Source organism: Pelophylax lessonae (genome assembly GCF_965119305.1).
Source record: "Pelophylax lessonae genome assembly, chromosome: 5".
Classification (NCBI taxonomy): domain Eukaryota; kingdom Metazoa; phylum Chordata; class Amphibia; order Anura; family Ranidae; genus Pelophylax; species Pelophylax lessonae.
In genome coordinates, this window is record NC_138772.1 from 161,387,776 (window position 1) to 161,408,672 (window position 20,897).

Genomic DNA, 20,897 nt, shown 5'->3' on the forward strand with positions numbered 1-20,897 from the left:
TGTTTACCACTCCGTACACTTTGTGACATCTTCTATACAGTAAAGATACTCATTTTACCCCTTATTTGAGTAAATGCCTACACTTCCTTGAAGATTGCCATACAACCCAAGACAAATATTCACAAAAGCAAAAAAAGTTCCTTCCTGTTGTCCTTACCAAAGCCTCATTCACAGTAGGCAACTGAAAATTCTGGCTACATTCTTAGCAATATAAAATTAGAGAAATTTTGAGAAAAAATTCAATAGGAAGGAAGATAGATCACCATATCATGTTAATAGGGTGGCAAAGCTAAAACAACAGACCCAAAGATCTTGTTTTTCTTTGCATATATAACAATAATACCAACTCCAAGATACAAGTATTCGGTTTGGCTTTGTCTTTTCAAAAGGTATGTCTTGGTATTATAGCACAAATTCTATATCATGGTTTGCATGTTGTTTGTACAGAAAGTCACTCATACTTATGTATACTATTTGAAGATATCTGACATGTATACTATGTGAATATCCACCTTTTTAATATTATTAATTTTAATAAAAAGCAAAACAACTTAAAATCACATCAAGTTTTTTTTTTTTTTTTTTTAGAGGCTTTATTTGCAAGAGCAATTGGCATATAATTTTTGTCCTCTAACTGGGTTTGTATGCAAACTATACAGGTTTCCTTCCCTGTGGGTATACAAGTTCTTCAAGCTATTTTAACATCTTTGGAATTATACAAGCATGACAATTGGCATTTTTTGTATACTTTTTTTTTATTACATTACACCAGGCAACCTGCCAGACCAATAAAAGTAAAAGAGCTTTACACTAAACGGTTATAGATTTTGTATCATATTGTTGTAAAACTAGTCTGGGCATAATGCCAAAATAAAACTTCCATACATATATAGAGTCATGCATCCTAAGTTTTAAAAGATTGTTTACTAAACACATACTGCATTGTAATTATTGATTGCGTTATTAATATAATAATAATAATATATATATATATATTAATTATATAATATATATATATAAATATAATATATAATAATTACATAAACACTAATGTTAATGTCTATATACACGCACGCATACACATATATATCATATATATATATATATATATATATATATATATACACACATATATATATATATATATATATACAGTGGAGATCGAAAGTTTGGGCACCCCAGGTAAAAATTTGTATTAATGTGCATAAAGAAGTCAAGGAAAGAGGGAAAAATCTCCAAAAGGCATCAAATTACAGATTAGACATTCTTATAATATGTCAACAAAAGTTAGATTTTATTTCCATTATTGACACTTTCAAAATTACAGAAAACAAAAAAATGGCGTCTGCAAAAGTTTAGGCACCCTACAGAATTTATAGCATGCACTGCCCCCTTTGCAAGGCTGAGACCTGCCAGTGTCATGGATTGTTCTCACTCATCGTCTGGGAAGACCAGGTGATGTCAATCTCAAAGGTTTTAAATGCCCAGACTCATCTGACCTTACCCCAACAATCAGCACCATGAGATCTTCTAAGCAGTTGACTAGAAAACTGAAACTGAAAATAGCTGACGCTCACAAAGCTGGAGAAGGCTATAAGAAGATAGCAAAGCATTTTCAGATGTCAATATCCTCTGTTCGGAATGTAATTAGGAAATGGCAGTCATCAGGAACAGTGGAAGTTAAAGCAAGATCTAGAAGACCAAGAAAAATATCAGACAGAACAGCTCCCAGGATTGTGAGAAAAACAATTCAAAACCCACGTTTGACTGCACAATCCCTCCAGAAAGATCTGGCAGACACTGGAGTTGTGGTACACTATTCCACTATAAAGAGATACTTGTACAAATATGGTCTTCATGGAAGAGTCATCAAAAGAAAACCTCTTCTACGTCCTCACCACAAAAATCAGCGTTTGAACTTTGCAAACGAACATATAGACAAGCTGATGCATTTTGGAAACAAGTTTTGTGGAGCGATGAGGTTAAAATTGAACTTTTTGGCCGGAATGAGCAAAGGTACGTTTGGAGAAGAAGGGGCACAGAATTTAATGAAAAGAACCTCTGTCCAACTGTTAAGCATGGGGGTGGATCAATAATGCTTTGGGGTTGTATTGCAGCCAGTGGCACAGGGAACATCTCATGAGTAGAAGGAAAAATGGATTCAATAAAATTTCAGCAAATTTTGGATGGTAACTTGATGCCATCTGTGAAAAAGCTGAAGTTAAAGAGAGGGTGGCTTCTACAAATGGATAATGATCCTAAACACACCTCGAAATCCATGGGGGATTACATCAAGAGGCGTAAACTGAAGGTTTTGCCATGGCCTTCACAATCTCCTGACCTCAACATAATTGAAAATCTATGGATAGACCTTAAAAGAGCAGTGCGTGACAGACAGCCCAGAAATCTCAAAGATTCTTTGTAAGGAAGAATGGGCAAAGATACCTCAAACAAGAATTGAAAGACTCTTGGCTGGCTACAAAAAGCGTTTACAAGCTGTGATACTTGCCAAAGGGGGCAGTACAAGATATTAACTCTGCAGGGTGCCCAAACTTTTGCAGACACCCTTTTTTTGTTTTCTGTTATTTTGAAAGTGTAAATGATGGAAATAAAATCAAACTTTTGTTGACATATTATAAGAATGTCTAATCTGTAATTTGATGCCTTTTGGAGATTTTTGCATCTTTCCTTGGCTTCTTTATGCACATTAATACAAATTTTTACCTGGGTTGCCCAAACTTTCGATCCCCACTGTACATATATAGATGCATACATATATATATATATATATATATATATATATATATATATATATATATATATATATATATATATATATATATATATATATACATACAGTATATATATATATATATATATATATATATATATATATATATATATATATATACATACAGTATATATATATATATATATATATATATATATATATATATATTTATATATTTATATATAATATTTGGTGACAATTTTTTAGAAATATGAAAGATTTTTCTTAAAATTGAAAAATGATGTTCTTGTTTATTTCTATTTCATAGTAGAAATTTACTCCCATAGTCTTTATTTTGAAAAAGGTAATGCAGCAGCATTTCAAGTGTAAATTTTCTTTTACAGTTAGAGGTTTCAGTATAGCAAATATTGTAAACGTAATCAAAGTAATCATTAATTGGTTTGTATTGGCTTGCATAATGAATATTGCGCTCTACCACTTTGGTTTAAATGTATGTGACTACAGCAGACAAAGATAAAAACTGCAGCATTTGTTTAACATTTCATCTTGAGCTACCCCTGCAGTATTTTTCCTATCACTTGAATGATGCCATTATTCAACCCACTTACCCTAAGCCCAGGCTGTCATGAACCTGCTACCAGCCTGTGACTGAATAGTAAAGGAGAAGCAACACAGTGATTACTGTAGATCATTTCTTTGTCACTCTTGCTTTCTTTTCCTATCAGTGTGTTTCTTTTCATAACATGAGCCGATTGGCTCTTTGTACTGCTTCTTCCTCTCCTACTCTGAACTCTGCTATATATAGTCTACAAGTGGCTTATAACAGGTCAATTTTCCAGTACTTACACGGCTTGCTTGCATGTAAAAATAAATTTATAATATAATATTAATTACAGGAGCTGCAATAGTTGTCTTTTATCTGCCTAGATTTCAACTTTAAATTAGATGTACAAATGTTTTGTGCTATCCTTTTTTCTATTTGACCCCCATGAAGAAAATTAAAATGAAAAAGTGTTTATATTATACCCATTACTTTACCTTACCCAATCAGTGGTTGTTACAAAACAGTAGTAAATGGGTAGATGACAAGTGAACCTGTTATTTTATAGGTGGCCATACAACAGGTTTGCTTTAAAGTGCTTGTTAACCCAACACTAATATGTGCCTGCTGTACCATGTACATGTATGAGAAAGTATCCTGTTCTCTTAGGATTGCTTCCTTTATGTAAAATCCCTGGTGCCACTGCTAGTCCCCTTGCTTTCATATTAAAAACTGACCACACTAAGCACGAGAGCACATTGTGGTCAGTTCTCTAGCTATGCTGGGAACTCAGGCTGCTCTCCTCCAATGATCAGATTTGTCCTGACATGCACAGCCATTCACTGGGAAGTTCAGTGTGCTGCTGCTGCTTCTCCCCCCCCCCCCAGCTCTTATGCAGCTGAGACCAGAGGGAATGTGATCACCTAAAAAATATACAGTAGATGTAAAATATTTTAAATACCCTTCTTCCCTTTTTTAAATTGTATATCTATATTTTTATATCTATACAAAAATATTTTGTCTTTCATTTCTATTTTAAATGGAATTGGTTGTTCTACAAAGTGATCATTTACGAATACTTTAAAGTTCATCAGATTACCCAGTATGGCAAAAAAAAGGGGTTTACTGAATAATATTTTTCTAACGGGCAAAGACGCTTACCTAAATGCCTCCTCTACAACTTTACAGTTGGTTTCTAGTAGTTTTCAACACATACAACAGTAGAGATTAATAGATTAACTAGAGTCTACATTACATCCCTTACATACAGTATATAAACAAAGCATATGATATCTACAGTACAGCAAAATCACATGTCAATTCAAAATGATCAGTAGACTGAAAACTATAGATAGATTTTTCAGCTTTCTTTGAAAGGCAAACCGTTCAGTGGTACCAAAGAGATCAACCGGGAATCCAGGCATGAGACATTACCTGCAAGATGTTGAAGATTCTACCAACGGGTGGGAGTAAAAATTGGAGTAGAGGTGGGTGGGACTAGAATGTATTGTGGGCACGTTATAATGATGCCCACAACATGGGCTTGTGGCTGTGAGGAGTTTAGCGCGGCAAGCTTCCCTCCCTCCCTCCCTCCCTCCCTGTCGTAGGCACCTTTATGTGGTTTTGTTACCCTTGTATCAAGGGGGGACTTGGTGTATATCTTTGATGAGCGCTCAAGTTATACGCGCAATTTTAAGTTTGGAGTTTTTTATAAAGTTTAATGAGTTTTATATATTTATTTATTGTATTTATGTCAATAATATATATATATATATATATATATATTTAGTTATTTATTTACCAATAAAGGTGCTGCGGCCATTTCAACACCATATAAGTTGGTTTAAATAACATATATAATTGAGAATACAGCCTACAATCCCATGTACTAATAACGTATATACAAGGTGCTTTTGTTTGTCATTGTTGTGTTGAATTAAAACACACATTTACAGTACATGCATTGCTTTAATACAGTCAAATTATTTTGAATTAGATGTTACAGCACACGTGCCTAACAAAAAATGCACCTGTACCATTTTTTCCAATGCAGCCCACTGCACCACACAGCTCTGCACTGTGGTGCACTATAGAGCAGGTGTGGTAAGAACTATAGAATATGTGCATTAGGGTACCAATGGTAATGCAGTGCAATGCACACACATGTGTCTACGTGAAACTTTGTATGAATTATATTCCATGGGGGAATAAACACTTCATTATTCATATTTTTCCTGAGTGCGGTCACTTTTCTTCGAATTTTGCAATGCACACACACCCATGCCATAACGTGTATTTAAGTAAAGTTAATTTTTCTGTGTGTTACCACAGCACATATATGTAGTGGGCCTTTTCTTTTTTAGCAGCATAATTACTTTAACACCCTTGTTAACCACTTGCTGACCGCCTGCCGTGTATATACTGCGGCAGTGTGGCTCTATTGCATGAAACAATGTACCTGTAGATTGTTTTGTACAATAGCCACTAGATGGCATGATCAAACCACCAGAGGAGCGATCGTGCCATGATTGGCTTATGGGGATGTCAATCAATGGGCCTGGTGGATCCGATGTCCACCGGCCACTCGTGATCATCCCCGGGAGAGGCAGAACGGTGATCTGCCTAAGGTAGATCGTCATTCTGGCAGGGAAGAAGACAAAGATCTTGTGCTCCTGCCAAGCAGGAACAAGGATATCTGTCTTCCTCCAGTCAGAGCAACCCACACACAGTTAGCAAGTATCCTCTAGGGACACACTTAACCCTTTGATGGCCCCTGATGTCAACCCCTTCCCTGCCAGTGTCATTAGTACAGTGACAGTGCATTTTTTGTAGCACTGATCACTGTAATAATGTCACTGGTCCCCAAAAAGTGTCAAAAGTGTCAGTTAGATGTCCAATTTTTCTGCCGCAATGTCGCAGTCCTCTTAAAAATCGCTGATCGCTGCCATTACTATTATTAGTAGAAAAAAATGCTCTAAAAATATTGCATCATTTGTAGACACTATAACTTTTGCGCAAACCAATCAATATGCGCTTATTGGGAATTTTTTTAACAAATATGTAGCAGAATACATATTGGTCTAAATTGATGAAAACATTTAATGTTTTTACATTTTTTTAATTGGCTGTGTTTTGCTGAAAGTATAAAATATATATATATTCTTTTTTAAATTGTCACTCTGTTTTTGTTTATAGCGCAAAAAAATAAAACCCGCAGAGGTGATCAGATACCACCAAAAGAAAGCTCTATTTGTAGGAAAATAAGGACATACATTTTATTTGGGTACCGCGCCGCACGATCGGACTATTGTCAGTTAAAGTAATGCAGTGCTGTATGGCAAAAAATGGCCTGGTCATTTAGGGGGTAAAACCTTCAGGTCCAAAAGTGGTTAATTAGGGAATTTAGAAAACAAAAAATATTGTGCTAAAATTGCTAAATATTGAGACTTACCTATTTCTCGCCAAGTTAAGGCAAAGGCTATTTAAAACCTGTTAATTTAATGCCATTACATAATAATTGCATTTGACATTTTCTTCTCAACAATTCCTGCAATTTTGTCTTGTCAAGAAATGGTAATTTACTATGGTAACTAGAACCTTTCAATAATGACAGCAAGCATCGAGATGTTTGAAAGAGTCTATACTTTACATAACAAAAATAAAGAATGACTAATTTGTCACTGTCATGTCTACACTTTTTAGCATTCCATCTATACTAGTGCTATAAACATCCAAAGGGAAGTTCATATTTTTCAGTTGTGAGTCCAAAAAGGTTTACACTGTGCATATATTGGCATATATTTCCCCTTTTGCAACAGGGCCCACAATCAGAATAGTCAGAATAATCTTGCATCTATTTCTACAAAGAAAAGGACAAATTGGTGCAAGTTTGCAACACATTTTCAATTTTCATGCTTGTTAGCAATACCAGACTAAAATGAAAACTGTTGGGAGTACCAAATGTAAGCATAAAGCAAACCTGGAAACCTAAAAGCAAACAAAAACAAGGTGACTGCAAGTTTGTTAATGAGAACCATTTAGGAATGGACATTTGTATTAATTGGAATCACCTCTCATAATTAGAATTGTGCAGCGTTAACTTTTCAGACACAGCTGCGTCTTGCGCTATTTATCCTGTCTAAATGGAATCGTCATCTCAGCATCAAGCTGTGAAGCCCCCTACAGAGGCTGACTTATCTCCAGAAAATATACATTTTCTAGGCTTCTCCGGAGGGTAAAAACAATTAACACTTTTTAATTTACATTGCTCCTTCTGTTTCTATAACTATACAAAACACACAGAGGGCACGCACTGACCTAGTGCATTATCCTGATACAAATAATTTATTGTATAAAAACACAGTAAGTATTTTACTCACAAAACCATCCAATGTATCAACACGTATAGATACAACAGTCACTAAAGACCCCGTGGTCTGACGTGTTTCGAGGAAATCCTCTTCTTCAGGTGCCTCGAAACGTGTCAGCCCATGGGGTTTTCGGTGACTGTTGTATCTATACGTGTTGATACATTGGATGGAACTTACTGAGATCTATGATGCGCGTTTTACTGTTACTTTTGTGAGTATAATACTTACCATGTTTTTATACAATAAATTATTTGTCTGAGGATAATGCACTAGGTCGGTGTGCCCTCTGTGTGTTTTGCATAGTTTTAGTGTTAGACTTACCCAACTCTTTGAGGGCAGCAAGACCGTGGTTACCCTTTTTCAAAAGTAATGAAGATCTAAGCATATCCATCTGGAGGGGCCATTTTCCTAAGCGCAGGAGGTATTGTGTGTGTTACCTTCTGTTTCTGTATGTGGATGCGGTCACTAATTATTTTAGTTAAAAAAAAAAAGATCAAAGTACCTTTTCCTAATCGATATACAGCTGTCACCTGACCCAGCTCTTTCCCAGCTTGTCTGCAGAAACACATAAGCAGGAGGAACTTCTAGTCCTCTGCTGCTGCTCACAGAGTAAAAATAAATAAATAATATCAATAAACTGTTTTAAATTGGCATACAAGTATATAAAATAAATATTTGGGGGCGTGACCAGAAGCCGACCGCCATGGCTGCATACTAAGCATGCTCTGGGAACCAGCAGCTCTACAGGGTGCATACAGCAACAGGGATCACCAGCATTCACAGTGTCACACACCACCAGAGCTCCGTGACACTAGACAAGATGTCTAAGAGGAGGAAGGAGCGTTTCGCTCCCCGAAAACGAACTGAATTATACCCGACGCCACTCAAGCTGAGTATCCAAGATGGCGCCAGTGGCCACACAGCCTCTCCACTCAGCAGACTGATAACAGACATGCATGCACAGCAAATGAGTGATGGAGCATGGATGCCTCCTCTACCAGGCAGCAGCTCTTCTTCTCCCTTTGTCAGCCCAGCTAAAACAAAATCCAGGCTGTCACATAACACAGATCAAGACAGCGAGGTGAGTGCTTCTCTGCTATCCATCCCTTTCAATGATAATCTACACAATTCGATTGCAACATTCCCCACATCAAACCAACCAGTCTTGGACACAACTCTGAGAGACATGTTACTATCCCTTCAGAGCTCCATTCATTTTGACATTGTCAAAAAATGCACCACTTCACATCCAAACTCTCTTCTGTGGGGGGGGGGGGGGGGGGAAGAATCACCAACATAGAATCTAAAATGGGGGAATTTACCACATCCTTCAGCAATTTAGTAGATGCATACGGAGAGAAAGCAGATGATGTTGAATGTATGAAAGATAAGCTGGCGGATCTTCACATCCAAACTCTCTTCTGTGGGGGGGGGGGGGGGGGGGGGGAAGAATCACCAACATAGAATCTAAAATGGGGGAATTTACCACATCCTTCAGCAATTTAGTAGATGCATACGGAGAGAAAGCAGATGATGTTGAATATATGAAAGATAAGCTGGCGGATCTGGAGGTCTGTCCCAGATGGAACAATATGAAAATAAGAGGGATACCAGAGTCTGTCCAGCCTCATGCTTTGGAAGAATGTTTTATCCAAATAATGGCTGCTTTCCTTCCTGACATCCCTCCAGGAGAACTCTTAGTCGACAGCATCCATCACCTACCTAAGCCACCTAACCTTCCAGAAACCGTACCGAGAGATACCATTGTCCGCATACACTTTTCCCACGTTAAGGAGAATCTGTCTAAATATACCATGATGAAACAGAGAAATGTATCTACAATTTCTAAACCCTTGCTCAATCACCAGATTCCATACGAGTGGAGCCACCCGGTGAAATAAGTAAAGGACAGCAGATCTTTCACCATCTTTCACTCTCTGGATGAGGGTCTCACTCTGCTAAGACAGTGGAACATCCTGGATCCACCCGATGAAATGACCACATGAAGATATAACACCTAAATAATCTATATCCAAGCCCTGGATGAGCTGCTATAGCTCAGCTTGAGAGTTACCCTTTTTTTTTCCCCAGTAAATAGTCGTGGTATTTTTTAGTGCTTTGCTATTTCAAAATTTTTTTTTCCTTTTATTTTCACTAATCTCAGCATTATATCTTGCGATACATTTCTCTCCCTTTATCTTTGTTTTTCTTGTCCACAGTTCTTCAGTTTTAAAGAAACCTGCCGGAAGCCAAAAATTGTTCTTATCTATTCACCTACCTCTCTGCGAGGACATTGCTTCCACAGCTTCTAAACAGTAAATCATATACTATTCTCATACTGTTCTGATATCTTCCCCTACTACAAATCACACTCAGCACAAGCGACGGACTGGCATCAGTATCCTCAACTCCCCACTACACAAGACCTGTGCTCATTCCCTTACAATTTCCAAAATCACCAATATGCCTTTCAGAATCCCCTCTCTCAATGTCAAAGGCTTAAATCACCCTGGAAAAAGATATTCTCTTTGGTCTGAAGCCCACAAACTCTAGTGCGATATCCTATGCCTCCAAGAGACTCATCTTAGCCAGATCAAAGCTCCCAAAATATGCCACAGGAGCTTTCCATCTATCTTCTCAGCAAACGCACCCACCAAATGGAAAGGACTGCTAATAGCGATCGGAGATACAGTGGTCTTTAAGTTGATTAGCTCCACTTGCAATTCCCATTGTCGATACTCGATACATAATCCTAGTTTGTGAGATCAATACCATAACATTCACCATAGCAAACGTTTATGCCCCTAACACTGGACAGCTCTTATTCATCCTCAAGGTATGGACAAAAGTTAACAAGATCAAGCAAGGTTGAGAAATTCTATGTGGGGAATTTAACACTGCTCCAAATGCATCTATTGATATTAAAGAACCCTTACCAAAAAAAAAACCCCGCTTCTCTGCTCTCCCTGCTTTCCTACATGTAAATTACCTTTTTGACATATGGAAATGTCAGCATTCCCTAGAAAGAGATTTCACCTTCTTCTACAAACCCCATTGCACATACTCGAGAATAGATCTGTTCTTAGGAGAACAAACCCTACTGCGGGTTCTGAGTTCGGAAATTAATACTATTACATGGTCGGACCACGCACCTATCTCAATTCTTTTGGGTGACTCAAGTGACAAGCCTCCTATGTCCAACTAGCACAATGACCCCCAACTAATGGCTATCCCTGCCAACACCAACATCATCCGTAATCATCTAAAAGACTTCTTCAAGATTAACGTAGACTCGGTCTCTGATCCTTCTTTTCTGTGGGCCACTCACAAGGCCTACATCCAAGGCATCTTAATCAAAATCAGTTCACAATCTAAACATCAAAGCACTCAGCAGCTGAATGAATTTTTAGACACGATTCATAACCTAGACCAACTTAATAAAACAAATCCTACACCAGTCACTAGCAACAAAATCTATTAAGCTAGAAATAATCTCAGATCTCTTTTAATCGCAAAACATGCTAAAACACTACTAAAATGACACACTTATTTCTACACTGCTGGCAATAGAGCTGGTAAATTATTAGCAGCTCAACTAAAACAGCATAAGACTTAACAAAAATCCCCTACATACATCCCCCTTCCCATGGCGGTAAAATGCATCATCCAAAGGATAGTGCAGCTAGTGAAACAACCTACAGATAAAAGTATATCTAACTTCTTGGAGTCTTTGAACCTACCTAAATTGTTTGAAGAACAACTAACAATTCTTAATGCCCCGTTCTTGTCCAAAGAAATCATACAAGCCATAACCAAACTTCCTAACGGCAAAGCCCTAGGCCCTGACGGCTTCTCAGCTGAATATTATACATTGTTACTCTAGCCCCACATATGTGTCAAACATTCAACACTGTTGTGTCCTCTGGCAAATTCCAAAAAGAACTGTTGTCTGCTAACTTTGTGACCCTTCCCAAACCAGGGAAGGAGCTAGTTGCACCACAAAATTTCTGCCCCATTTCAATATTAAACACCGACCTCCAATTATATGCGAAAATAGTGGCTTAGCGATTGGCCCCAATCATGCCCCAACTCGTTCCCCCGGACCAGGTAGGCTTTACCCTGGGTAGACAGGCACCGGATGCCACCCAAAAAATTACCAATCTAATATACTCCGCTGAATCCAACAATACCCTAACTATGTTTGTTACGCTTGACACCGAAAAAGTATTTGATAGGATTCACTGGGGTTACCTCCAGCAAACCTTTTCCAAATTTGGCTTTCAAGGAAACATAATGACTGCAATTTTGGCTTTGTACTTCAACCCAACAGCCCAAGTGATCTCAGATGGGGCCCTCTCAGAATCATGTATCATTTCCAATGGTACAAGACAAGGGTGCTCCCTATCAGCCCTAATTTTCACATTCATGATGAAGCCACTAGCTCACAAAATATGCTGCCACGAGGGCATCTCAGGCATCCACATTGTAGACCAGGAACACAGGATTATGCTTTTTGCTTCTTCCCTGCCAGCAGTCTATGAAGTACTAAAACTGTTTAACACATGCTAATTTTATAAGGTGTAAACAATTCTAAGGCCAACATTTTGAGTGTATGGGGTACCGCAAGAGATTAAAAAATCCCTCCAATCAAATTTTACCTTCCAATGGGTTACCTCTTTCATGCCTTATCTAGGAATTTCCTTAACTTCTCTTGTCTCCAATTTGTATTCAAGTAACTACATCCCCTTCCTAAACACCTGCAAACAAGATCTCCAACAATTCAGCAAGCAGTATTTGTCATGGGCAGGTAGGGTGGTTGCTTCTAAAATGATTACTCTCCCGAAATTACTTTACTTATTCAGGGCATTACCAATAGACGTTCCGGCAACTTTCTTTAACACTCTTAAGCAACTACTTAAATCTTGTCTGATCATAAGACATAAAAGAGCAGGAGATATGGGATTTCCTGACATAAAAGGCTACTTTACAGCAGTGGTATTAGACCAAATCAGACACTGGTTCACTCCTTCATCCGGTAAACAATGGAGACATGTAGAGCAAACCTTTATCTCCAAAGGCGACCTAGGTACTATGCTCCTAGCACACATAATTCCTACTACCTCCAAAGTACCCCAAAAAATAAACCACCCAACAATTTCCGCTACCCTGTCAGCGTAGTGTACATTACACACAGATGCGTCTGTACAATTATCTGATACATGCGTACCGATCCCTCTTGAAATCCCTAACTTGTCACTTAAATATTTGTCAACCCTTAGACAGAAACCCCGGCAGCGTTCCTATAGGATGACGAAATTCTCCCTTTCTCAACGATTCAGGCTAAATACAGTTTAACCCTCCCCACAATGCATATTCACATATATACAAATCACCTCATATCTTCACAAAAATGAGTCCCCGCAAATTTATCTACCTGCAAAGGTGTAAAACCTTCCTGTCATCTAACTCACTTAAGTTAAAAGGCATCACATTACTTTATGATACATTACAAGCAAAGGGCACATTTGTTAAAGATTCAGCCCTTATAAGAAGGGAGAGAGACCTAAAGACCTAGTTTTCGGAGCTCCAATGGCGTCAAGCTATTTACTACAACTACAGGGCCTCAAAATGTATTAACTATTGGGAATTATCACAGAAATTTCATCACAGATGGTACGTAACCTCCGTCCAAATGTATACATTTGCCAATCTGGATGACAACACATGTTGGAAAAGGTGCTCCCAAATAGGTTCATTACCCCATTTACTTTGGGCCCCCATATAGCTCCCTTCTGGAAAAGAGTTTTCATTCTTATCTGAGTCACTGAAGTTTTTACAAATCCTTCCCCATCACTAGCAATTCTATTCATAAGAATATAACTTTTCCCGCTAATTACCAGAACTTTAGTTATTTATGAATATTCTGTTTTCAGCTAGATTACTAATCATGCGCAAATGGAGACGATCCATAGTACCCAACCTCTCTATTGTAATTTCCCAGCTAAATATGTCCAAAGAATATGAACTCTGTTTTGCCCTTTTGTTTTGGCACATACAAAACATTCCATAACACTTGGGAATTATGGCTCAAATTTCAGTCAGGTCACAAGTAACTTCTTTTTACCTGCGTCCAATCTATTAATGCAGGTCATCCCTTTCGCAGCCTGTTCGCAATATTGTTGTATTGAAAATACGTTACTCTATATTTTTTATATGCTTCGGTTTCAAATGTGTATTCTGTTCCTTAAATATGTACACGCATTGCAGTGCCTGTACTGTGAACCTTATCCAAAAATGTATTAAAAAAATTATACACCATAAAAATAAATTTTTATTATTTTGTGGAAATACCATGGCGTGGGCAGTTTTCTGCTAGTCACAGGCTGTGTCATAAAATAAGAGGGAGGTGAAGCCCCCAATAATCTACAGGTTATATCCCGCCCACATCATGTTTAGATGGTTAGTGGGCATGGAGGAGGAGGGAGGGAGAGGTCTGTCTTTTACCGCTGTGTATACGTCCACATCTGTGACTCTATAGTCACATGGGATGGTCAGATGTGATAGGAAGGAAATGCTCAGCATAGAAACTCACTGAAAACTAAGTATGTGCTGAGTTGCCACCACAGTTGCAAAATCCCTAGCTGAATTGGGGACATGAACAGAAGGTGGAGATAAAGAACAGCAGGACAAACAGGTTGTTTGCAGAATGCAGAAAAAGAATCTCTTGACTGAGTAAGTATGAACAGCATGTAATACAGCATTTCTTGATAGTTTTTTTGTGATGTGGGTTTAGTGATCCTAACAACAACTTAAGAATTTTTTCAACGTAATCCCAACATTCTTATTGTTATATGACATTTTTTTCTGAGTGTATTTTATCAGCACAGAGCTCCTTGTAGGACACAGGGCAATCTTTGTGAGGCCTTATTACCTGACAGGGAGAGAACATTAGTAAATAGTAAAAACTTAAGGTGATAATAAACCTCTTGTAAACTTCTTCCTATTTTTCCTCTAGCTCAGTGAAAGAAGCTATACAAACATTTTCCCTGAATCTTGCACCAAACACTTATATTTCTCTTTTAGAAAGATTTCCACTCTGTTTCCCCCTCTACTGATCTTACTATGATGATTTGGGGAGTGTGCACCCTATAAGAGGATTTGATCTGATGCATCAAGTCTACATATTTATTTAGTCCATGTATATTGGCTATAATGGGCAGAAGACCATGCCAGAAGCATACAAGTCGGGGTTATTATGCTGGGCCTCTAGGAAGAACCTGCGGGGGAGCATATATATATTTGTTCATTCAAATTTGACTCTCAGCTATCTGACTCCATGGGCCAACTTTCCAGGCACCCATTCTGATATGATTTAAATCCTTTTTCCACAGGATTTTGTTGCACATTTTTTAATAGGTTGTCGAGTCTTTCCTCAACCTTCCCCAATCCCTTAGCTTGGGACTGGCATGCAGAATATAAAAACACATGGCATAGCCTTTCTACACACATACTAGCGCTATTTTTAGAACAGGAGCCAATTAACCCACCAGCATGTCTTTGGAAAGCTGGAGGAAACCAGAGTACCTGGAGGAAACCCCTGTGAACATAGGGAGAACATTAAAACCCCAGGCAGCATAGCCACCCTTAAATGGACAGGTATATAAGGTATAAGGAATATAAGGTATTCTGCTACATTAAGATAATGCTGCACTTTTATAACAATTTCAAATGTAGAAATTCTAAATATTACAAATGCCCATTTGTCCTGTGCTTGTTCTTCTAAAGCCTCATACACGTGAAAAACCTTCTGTGTGAAGCAGCCTCCCCAGCACCCCCTAATAATTTCATGAGCCCTATCTCTGTACAGCAATGTCCACAATCCCTCGGCCATTCGGGACTCTCCCTCCTGATTGACTAAGACACAGCAGTGGCACCAATGGCTCCCGTGGCTGTCAATCAAAGTCAGTTAGCCAATCAGGAGTGAGAGGGGGAGGGGCCAAACGACAGCTCTGTGTCTGAATGGACACTTGGCTCGGGTGCCCCATAGCAAGCTGCCTGCTGTGGGGGCACTCAACAGGAGGGAGGGGCCAGGTGCAGCAACGAGGGACCTGAGAACAGGAGGATCCGGGCTGCCCTGTGCAAAACCAACTGCACAGAGGAGTATAACATGTTTGTTATTTTTTTTATTATTTTTTTAAACGAGACTTTACAATCACTTTAAAGATTATTGTACAGAGGAATTTTTCTCAGACTCAGTGCTCTGGATGATCCCTCTAACCCAATCATTAAACAATCCAGAGAGAGCTCCTTAGCATCCAATAGTGGAGCACATGACAGATTGGATATAAACCGGGCATATGGTACATAAGCAAATTGCATCTTTTACAATAAAAAAAAATCAAGAACTGTTAATTTACACAATGGTAGCCAAACAAAACTGTGAGAACAACATCTGTTTCCATGGACTTTGCTACTGCTATGTTCAGATGGATTTTATACATTGTAATTAAAATAAACGCATGATACTGGAAGATTTCTGCAAGCAAAGCCAGTTTTAGTTATTGCTAAGCTCTAGGTATTTTGTAATTATTACATCATAAAGTAATTATCTAAAAGGAAAGCTAAAATATTTCTTAGGAAATTTTATTTATAGCTTGAACCCTTCTATAGTATGAAAGACACTGTCATTTGTCTTTACCGAAAAAAATGCAAGAGAAATAATAATTTGTAAAGTTTATAACAACAAGTAAAAAATCAGATTGTTATATTTTAGTAACAACAGTACTTATTGATGTGTGTTATAGCACCTTCTCTTTGCTGTATACAGAACAACCCCAATAGTATCTCGGTTGAAATGGGCCAAAGCATAGAACTTTGAACTAGGTTCTGGCTTTTGCAGTTTTAACAGCAAACCAGCATAAAAGTTTGCAATCTAAATGTGAGAATTTAGTGGAATATGACTACCAGACATTATTTTAAATCTGGAAGCATGGTGAAACTTTAAGGCCTCTTGCACACGATACTCCTGTTTGAGCATCTCACGGCTTGAAAGAGCTCAGTACAGCTTTTTGAGCTAAAATACAGCGCATAAATTGTAATGTGCCTATGAACACAGGCGCGTAAACAAGCGCTGTGCATTCTTCATTAAGAACAAAATAGAAAAATCTGCATTTTTGGTCAGTAATTTAAGCCTCAATGCGCGCAAATACTCGCGAATACTTGTGAATATTCGCAAATACTCGCAAATACATACAAAAAAAGGTCTGGAAAAAGTAGATGCTCAAACAGGAGTATTGTGTGCAAGAGGCCTAACGGTGCAATAGCATGATGGATTTCCCAGGAAGTACATTACATCAGATAGCTATTATGTTGCTTATGTAATAAACCAGAGTGACTGAAAATACCTTAACCACTTGCCGACTGCCGCACGACTATTTACGTCAGCAGTCAGCCCCTCACAGGCAGAGCGACATAGGGCTACGTCGCTAGCCTGTAAGGGTTTTGGGAGCGAGTGCGCGCCGCCGGATGCACGCTCCCACTCCCGCCCGGTCACGGACCCCCCCGCGCATGTGCCCGGAGGACCCGATGTCCACCGGGCACTCGCGATCGTCCGTGACAGCGGGAGAAAGGCAGGCGGCTAGTGTAAACAAAGCCGCCTGTCAGTTCTCCCTGTGTAAGAATGGTGATCAAACGGTTCTACTATGTAGGACCATTTATCATTGTTCTTACACATCAAGCCACAGCCAATCACAGTTAGAAACACGCCCCTAGGACAAACTTAACCCCTCCCTCTCCAATACAGTTAACTCCTTCACTGCCAGTGTAATTTTTACAGTAACAGTGCATATGTTTAGCACTGATTACTGTAGTAATGTCACTGGTAACCCTAAAAGTGTCAAAAATGTCAGTCAAGGGTCCGATCTGTCCGCCCCAATGTCGCAGTCCCGCAAAAAAAAAATCGCAGATCGCCGCCATTACGCGTTAAAAAAAAACAACAAAAATGACAAAAATCTTTCCCTTTGTTAGTAAACGCAATAACTTTTGTGCAAACCAATCAAAATACGCTTTTCGTGATTTTTTCTACCAAACATATGGTAAAAAAAAAATTGAATAAAAAGAAATATTCAGCGCTGGACTCTTGTACACACCACTAATAAATGGACCAGCAGCTAAGCACTCAAGGGCAATATCTCCAAAACACCTTCTGAATACATAATAGAAAAATAGTGCAGCGCAATCCTAGTGGTAAAATTATAAAATCATGCAGAGTCCCAGTGTTAATAGGTGTCCATATAAACAGATAAAAGTCTCCAGTGTAAAGTGGTCCTAGGGCAATTCCATAAGGTGCTTGTCTCCACGAGTGCTCATGCAATCCCACCACCTGTTCACACTGCCGCTCACCTTAACAAAGAGACCCTACAGGGTCAACCAGCATTTCATCTCAAAATCAAAGCATCCTCACACTTTCTTCCTTAAGCGTAGTAAATGATTACACCTCCGATGCACTGTCAACTCCTCAAACAATGTTACCAATATGTGTAGGAGACAAGAAAAAAACGATCTAATGCTCTCTGTATGCAATCAAGCACTCTTTAATCCATATAAGAAAACAACTCACATTTTTGAAGAAAATAACAGCGCATATCTGCAGAGTTTGCAAGCAGGCGTGCATCAGGTCCACCAACCCGGAAGAGTGAGAGGCGGCCGCGGGTCACGTGACATCCCTCGTACGCGTTACGTCCGTGAAAATAAGCAGGACTTCTTCAGCAAGGGTCACGTACCATACTGCGGACCCGTCTTTTATGACAATATGATCTGCCCACCTCCTGTCTTCAATTAACTAATCAGTATGATTCCAAATGGAAACAGGAAACAGGAAGTGATGTACACAGGAAGTGATGTACACAGGAAGTGATGTACACAGGAAGTGATGTAAACTAAGGGCAGGAAGTAAACACTGCATGACCCTTAAGCCAGGACCAGCCTGTATTCTTATATGCAGTGTGTACGGGCAATTTAAAAACTTTCCACAAGAACCAGCTTGTGGAAATACATTAAATACAATTTAATAAATATACTATGCCCAAATTTAAAATAATACATCTTCCCATAATCCAAAGGATTCAATGGGTGGTAATCGTCATTGTGACTCCGGCTAAATCTCAACTCTCCACTAGATGGCGTATCTGAGCATTGCCTAATCATAAATGTGAACAATAAGTGACATATACACAATAATGCACATAAAATTATTAAAATTACTAAATATAAACCGCAATGTGAATACTATAAAAGACAAAGAACAAAGCAATAAATACATTCCCTATAAAATATAAGAATATGGGAACATTAAAAAGGCAAAAAATATCTCATCGGTCAGAAATAAAACAGTTGAGATCAAACTCAACATTGAGTCCTAATGGCGTTAAAACTTTACATTCAAAAATCCAATAAGACTCCCGTTGACTCAACTGTCTAATAAAATTCCCACCTCTCCAGTGTGGGTGGACTCTCTCTATTCCCCAGAATTGCAACCCACTGGGATTTTTTTGATGGAATTTTTTAAAATGTCTTGAGACACTATGCGTTTCTAAACCTTTACGGATATTAGTGATATGCTCGCCCACTCTGACGTGTAAAGCACGAGAGGTACGTCCTATGTACTGAAGGCGGCATTCACACTGTAACATGTACACCACCCCTTGCGTTTTACAGGTGATCAGATTTTTGATGTTATATGATTTATTAGTAGCAGTAGCTACAAATTCTTTTCGTTTCTTTAGGTTCTTCTTGCAGCTCTTACAGGTAGCACATTTCCCACATGTATAGGTGCCAGAAAGAAAAGAAAAAATATGATTCTCCCTGATACGAGGTGGGTCAACAACCCCAGGCGCGATTTTATCTCGCAGTGAAGGGGCCTTCCGGTAGATAAACTTAGGGAATTCTGTCAGATGGGGTCCTAGAATTTTGTCCTCTTTAAGGATAGGCCAATACTTTTTAACAATACGTTCTACTTTTTTGTAGTGTATATTGTAATCAAAAATTATTCTGTAACCTGGATCCACTGGATTAATTTTGTCTCCATTCAGGAGAGTATCGCGGTTACTCCTTATTTCTGGTACGTCCTATACAGAAGTTTGAACTTCTGTTTAAACAGGAATTATTTCTGGTACGACCATCGCTACTACCTCCAAACAAGGGGAGTAGCGATGGGGGCCAAGTTTGCTCCCAGTGTGGCCAATCTTTTCATGGCCCACTGGGAGGAAGAGGCTGTATTTGGCACCCTACCACAGGAACTTATTTGTTACAGACGTTATATTGATGATATTTTTATGGTATGGGAAGGAGACATGGCAGATCTGCAAACATTTATGGATAGGTTGAATAGTAACACCAAAAATATCACTTTAACATGGAATTTGGAGAAGGAAAAGATTGCCTTTCTCGATCTTGAGATTTATAAACACGAAGGCGCCTTGAGAACAAGGAATTTTTTCAAGCCTACTGATAGGAATGCATTTATCCCCTTGGATAGTTGTCACCACCAGATGTGGCTTTGCAACATTCCAAGGGGACAATTCACTAGATTAAGACGCAATTGCGCTTCGGATAGTGACTATCAAGTACAATCAAAGGTTTTGGAAAAGCGTTTTCTTGAGAAAGGATACAAAAAGGACCCCATTAGAAAAGAATTGGAGGATGTGGGAAGGAGTAACCGCGATACTCTCCTGAATGGAGACAAAATTAATCCAGTGGATCCAGGTTACAGAATAATTTTTGATTACAATATACACTACAAAAAAGTAGAACGTATTGTTAAAAAGTATTGGCCTATCCTTAAAGAGGACAAAATTCTAGGACCCCATCTGACAGAATTCCCTAAGTTTATCTACCGGAAGGCCCCTTCACTGCGAGATAAAATCGCGCCTGGGGTTGTTGACCCACCTCGTATCAGGGAGAATCATATTTTTTCTTTTCTTTCTGGCACCTATACATGTGGGAAATGTGCTACCTGTAAGAGCTGCAAGAAGAACCTAAAGAAACGAAAAGAATTTGTAGCTACTGCTACTAATAAATCATATAACATCAAAAATCTGATCACCTGTAAAACGCAAGGGGTGGTGTACATGTTACAGTGTGAATGCCGCCTTCAGTACATAGGACGTACCTCTCGTGCTTTACACGTCAGAGTGGGCGAGCATATCACTAATATCCGTAAAGGTTTAGAAACGCA

The 20,897-nt window shown here is 38.7% G+C and overlaps 1 protein-coding gene across 2 annotated transcripts in view; it reads right to left on the bottom strand.

The window, feature by feature from the left end:
* The window catches only part of GADL1 (glutamate decarboxylase like 1), a 426,922-nt gene that overhangs the window by 357,458 nt on the left and 48,567 nt on the right, over nt 1-20,897 (bottom strand). The gene's annotated exons all lie outside the window — the stretch shown is intronic.